The following is a 5,884-nucleotide window of genomic DNA, read 5'->3' as shown; positions in this document are numbered from 1 at the left end:
GATAGAGATCTATTTTTCCTGCCTTCCCCATCACACCTCATTAACCACTTTGCAGCATATCAACACCCACATATCATCGTAACTACTTGGTTGTTATACAATAAGGTAATAATATATAGTCTTTGGGATATGTGTCTCATTGAACAGAAAGCATAGTTCCAGCAAAAAACAACCATACTGTAACAGAAAATGCACCCCACCACCACCAGCCAGTATACTTCAGTTTGTTTCTGTTCCAGTTCCAGTTGCTCCTGTCTCTTGGAAATGCCTGGTCACTGTCATGCATAGCTGGTCACTATGATGCACATTGTATAAACCAGTCCCCAATTGACAAGCCATTCTGCCTCTGTACTTCCTGCTTGCTTATCTCATATAAGCCCTAGACCACCAGAGGTCAGGGCCTGATATTCTGGGAATGATTCCAATCAGTGGCTGTCAACATACATAAATCTGCCTCCAAGTGCTGGGTGTCGTTTCAGTGTTTCTGTTTGCCATTGCAATACTACATGGTACTGACCCATCCAGAAGACGCTCACAGGCTGGCTGCCCATCCCATGAACCCCACTTCTCATGGCACCCTGGCTTTGGCTTTTCTAGCCACACTCACTCTTAAACCCAGACTTCCTAGCAGGGAGTTTCTCAAGTGTGAGACATGCCTGGTAGGAAGTTACACTCTCACCAATTTAAGAGGAAATGTGGCCAATAGCAACAGCTATCAGCAAATAGGTGAAACTTTTGGAGATGACTGTACAAACTGCAACTCCAAACCCACTTATTATCACAAAGTTCTGATGCTGTGAATAAATTTAAACACTGAGGTTTTAGTTTAGAAAAAACTATGTATTAACATTGTCTTTGTAAAAAGTGTGCCATAGGTTTGCCACCACCAGAGCATCTTTGCAGGCAATATCCAGTGATGTTATGAAAACATGTGAATCTACTGCAAAGGCCACCAGCCCTGCTTAGGTCTCAGCTATGCTAAGATTGGCCAGCCCCAACCACACTGATCCACACAGTTCTCAGCGCTGCAACCCAGAGAGCCGCAAGAGAAGAGGTTTGGTCTGTGAAGAAAGCATCTACCCCCATTTATCAAGTAAGTCTCAAAATCAGTAAATATCACTAGATAGTCCCCTGTCCTTAAGGACTTTATAACATAATGGAGAACAAAATGAAAGGCTGGGAAGTGGGACAGAAGGCCAGGCTTTGAAGTCAGACACACAAAGTCTGCCGGTACTGAAAAGGTTCACAGGATATATAACTCTTGATTTTAAAAAGCAGAACAGTGCCAAGGGAAACAGAACAAGTTAGTCACTCTATGGACAGATCAAAATTCAAGTTCTTAATTAGCTTTGGGAGACTGAACAACATTCTGTAACTCCTCAAAGATTCATCTCTCTCATTTATAAAATGGATATCATAGTAGTTCCTACTTTATCTCATCATTTGTAAGAATTCAATTAACTACTGTATAAGACGAATTTGCACAGTGCCTGATATTGAATAGTTGCCCCACAACAGCTGATACTGTATAGATAATCAATAAGTACAAGATAGCATAAATTGAAAGACTAAATTAGGTGTTTTAGGAACCAAAAATGCAGATAAGAGAAAGTGGACCATTAAGAATACGCTCCATAGAGGTACGGTTGACAGATGAAATCTAGGTTGCTCAATGAAGCTTAAATTTCATATAAGTAAGTGATATTTTAGTATGTCTTATATTGTTAAAGCTTTACTTTTTGCCTATTTAAAATTAAAATGTAACCTGATATCTTATGTGCACAAAATGACAATTGTGCATAGAGAAAGAGCTTAAATTGTTCTTTAGAAGGAGAGGAAAGAAGAAGATGCCAGAGAGATAAATATGGGCAAGAGCAGACTAAAGAGAGGAGCGATAAGTGGACAGTCATGTGAGTTTTAAAAAGGGATCCAGGCCAGAGTCTAGATTTGATCCAGAGCAGATGGGAGAGTTACAGGTGGCCTGCTGTGATAAGGCAAGAACCAAAGGAAGAAGAATGAGTAGGACTTCATGAAGGAAAAGAATGGATCCAAGCTGACTCCAGTATTCAGTGTGTGTTTTGTGGTACTGGGGATTGAACCCGAGGCTTTCACACTGAACTACATTCCTAGTCCTGACCCTTTTGAGTCAGAGCTTTGCTAAGTTGCTAAATTGCCCAAGTTAGCCTTAACTTGCCCCAGCCTCTGCCTTCCAGAGCTCTGGGATTGTAGGCATGTGCCACCATGCCCAGTGGGACTCTAATGTTTTGAACTCAGTCACCGAGATAGGTGATAGCCAGGGAGATCATTTGTGGCTGTCCTTAGGATCAAATGGGAGTGGGGACAAAAAAGTTGAGAAAGATATTATGAAGGAAGGTAACATTTGTGGGGAAAGAGTGACCAAACTTGTAAACATGAATTTGTCCTTTCACTGTCAGAACTTTCTAGAGTCCCTGCAGTCTTATTATCACTGATCTGCATAAGTAATTAAGTGCAAATCTGAAGAGACCTCTGGAGGTAAGTTAACTAAGACCAAGAAGGAAAAATTAAGCATTTATTGTTCTCCCAACTCTTCCTCTAGTAGTGAGAAGAATTTAAAGCAGGGTAATTCATTCAGCTCCCTCATTGCTTCCTCCCTCATACCAAACTCCACATGGTCCTCTTGCCCACCAGAAAAGGCAAAAGCTCTCCAAAGACAGTGAGTTCAACGCAGGCAAAGAGCCTGGAGAACTCAGGGCAACTCTCCCTGGGATCTGTGTCACGATTCTGTTCTTCCAAATTGGTTGCTTCCCTTTTCCTGTGTATACACAAAATTCTACTCCTGTAAATGAAAAAAGCCACGCCTCCATGTGGTAGCTTTTCTCTAGAAGGACAATTCTTCTCTTTAGAATTGCTCCCAAGCATGAACATTTCATTTTGATTCAAAGAAGCATTAGCGCAGAATATCTCTGCCTAGAGGTAAGTGTGAAACTAAAAATCAATGGTCCTAAAAGAACCAGACCCAAAGGATCTGCTTAGAAATCCAAATCCGAGCACTTCATCAACTTCTGATCACTCACACCAAGGTCAAAAACTCTGACTGTTGTGATAAAATTCATCCCGTCAACATTCCTGCCTCAGAATCTTTGTGCATGGCAGTCGATCCTTCTGCTTAGACTTTGTTTATCACCTACCTGCACCGATCCAAATTCTACCACCCTCTCAGAGCTTTCCTACCTCTCGCTTCCTTTACTATTACTGCAAACTACACTAATTTCTCCCCTTTGCAGCGGAACGTTGCAGAACAAAACCCAGCTGTCCATGCGCGACTTCCACTTCCGTTATGCAACTTCCGGGGCAAGCCTCTGGACCACGCAGGCGCAGGAACAGCTCCCTTCGCACCTCCCCCATCCCCCAACTCCTGTTCCTCACGCACCAACCTCCGTCCTGGCCGTTGAAGGCTACCTACCGTTTGAAAGATTCTCAGTCAGCTGAGCTTCTGCACACCCATTTAGGAGTTGGGGCTTGGCTCCTGGCTGCTACCTGCAAGTCAACATGGCAGAGATGCTAAAGTTCAGTGACATCTATCAAGAGGTGAAAGGCTCTATGAAGGAGGGTCATCTAACGTTGAACCACCAGGGTGTCATCTTCAGGAACAGCAAGACAGGTAAAGTGGACAACATCCAGGCCTGGGAGCTGACTGAAGGCATCTGGCGCCGGGTAGCTCTGGGTCACGGACTTAAACTGCTCCTAAAGAATGGCAATGTCTACAAGTACGATGGCTTCCGAGAATCGGAATTTCAGAAACTCTCTGATTTCTTCAAAACTCATTATCACCTTGCGCTCAGGGCGAAGGACCTATGTGTGAAGGGCTGGAACTGGGGGACAGTGAAGTTTGGTGGACAGCTGCTCTCTTTTGATTATGGTGACCAGTCTGTCTTTGAGATACCCCTCAGCAATGTCTCCCAGTGTACTACGAGCAAAAACGAAGTGACCCTGGAGTTCCACCAGAACAGTGATGTAGAGGTCTCCCTTGTGGAGATGCGCTTCTACGTCCCGCCCACCCAGGAGGATGGTGTGGACCTGATCGAGGCTTTTGCCCAGAATGTGCTGTCAAAAGCAGATACCATCCAGGCCAGCGTAGATGCTATCTGTGTCTTCCCGGAGCTGCAGTGCCTAACTCCCCGGGGTCGTTATGACATCCGCATCTACCCTACCTTCCTGCACCTACACGGCAAGACCTTTGACTACAAGATCCCCTACTCCATGGTGGTGCACCTCTTCCTGCTGCCCCACAAGGACCAGCGCCAGATGTTCTTTGTGATCAGCCTGGATCCCCCTATCAATCAGGGCCAGACCAATTACCACTTCCTCATCCTCCTGTTCTCCAAGGGTGAGGACATCACTTTGACTCTCAACATGAGTGAGGAGGAAGTAGAGAAGCGCTTTGAAGGACAGCTAACCAAGAACATGTTAGGGTCACCCTATGAGGTGTTCAGCCGGGTCATGAAAGCACTTGTAAAACACAAGATCACTGTCCCTAGCAACTTCCAAGGGCCCTTGGGGGCCCAGTGCATCCCCTGCTCTTATAAGGCTGGCTCAGGGCTGCTGTACCCGCTGGAGCAGGGTTTCATCTACATCCATAAGCCACCTGTCCACATCCACTTCCACGAGATTGTCTCTGTCAACTTTGCCCGCGATAGCAACACCACTCGCTTTTTTGACCTGGAGATTGAGACCAAGCAGGGCACTCAATACACCTTCAGCAGCATCCAGAAGGATGACTATGGAAATCTGTTTGATTTCATCAGTGCCAAAAAGCTTAACATCAAAAACCAAGGATCAAAAGAGGGCAAGAACCCAAACTACCACAAATATGTGGACTCTGATGAAGACCAACATGATGCCTACTTGGAGATGATGAAGGAGGAGGGCAAGATCCGGGAGGAGAATTCCAGTGACAGCAGTGATGACTTGGGAGAGGAAATGGATGAGTCATTCAAGCCTGGAGAGGAAGAGGAGGAAGATGTGGCAGAGGAGTTTGATAGCAATGCTTCTGCCAGCTCCTCCAGTACTGAGGGTGACAGTGACCAGGGTGAGGAGGAGCAGAAACAGCTCAAAAGGGCCAAAATGGCCAAGGATCACAAGGACCACAAGAAGGCTGTGGAGGGGAAGAAGGGCAAGAACCCCAGTGCCCCCAAGAAGCCCAGGTCCACTTACATGCTGTGGCTGAACACCAGCCGAGAGAAGATCAAGTCAGACCACCGTGGCATCAGCACCACAGATCTTTCCAAGAAGGCAGACAAGATCTGGAAAGGGATGTCCAAAAAGAAGAAAGAAGAGTGGGACTGCAAGGCTGAGGTTGCCAGGTGTGACTATGAGAAATCCATGAAAGAATATGAAGGAGGCCTAGGCAAGTCTTCCAAGAAGGACAAGGCAAAGAAAAAGAAAATCAGAGTAAAGATGAATGAGAAAGGCACTCCTTCTGGGGGCTCGTCATCCAAGTCATCATCCAAGCGGCTAAGCAAGAGCTTCAAGAGCAAGGAATTTGAGTTCAGGAGAGAAGAAAAGCAAAAAGAAGAGGTGGTGGAATAAGAATTCTGACGAATTGTTTAATTCCTACCATCTGGTATGGTGAAGCTCTGTATTATTTCCAATGTCTTTTTTTTCTTTTTTTTTTTTTTACTTGTTACTGTCTTTGATTGTTTGATCAGTCTTACATTCTTACATCTGGTAGACTGAGCAACTTCGTTGAAGATAACAGCATGTAATGTAGCAACGATTGTTAATTCCTATCATTTCGTTTTGAGGTCATGTATCGTTTTTGTTGTTTTTGTGTTGTTTTTGTTTTTGTCTTCATTGGTGTTGTTAGGGGTTTTTTTTTGTTTTAAAAATTTAAAAATTTTAG

The 5,884-nt window shown here is 44.6% G+C and overlaps 1 pseudogene; it reads left to right on the top strand.

Annotated features, from left to right (window-relative positions):
- The first annotated feature begins 3,354 nt into the window (after window positions 1–3,354).
- Window positions 3,355–5,654, top strand: LOC102005028 (annotated as a pseudogene).
- The last annotated feature ends 230 nt before the right edge of the window (window positions 5,655–5,884 follow it).

Source organism: Chinchilla lanigera, unplaced genomic scaffold (assembly GCF_000276665.1).
Source record: "Chinchilla lanigera isolate Chin_1 unplaced genomic scaffold, ChiLan1.0 scaffold00068, whole genome shotgun sequence".
In the NCBI taxonomy this organism is placed as follows: Eukaryota; Metazoa; Chordata; class Mammalia; order Rodentia; family Chinchillidae; genus Chinchilla; species Chinchilla lanigera.
Note: the sequence above shows the minus strand (reverse complement) of the source record. Positions and strands in the feature narration are given on the sequence as shown.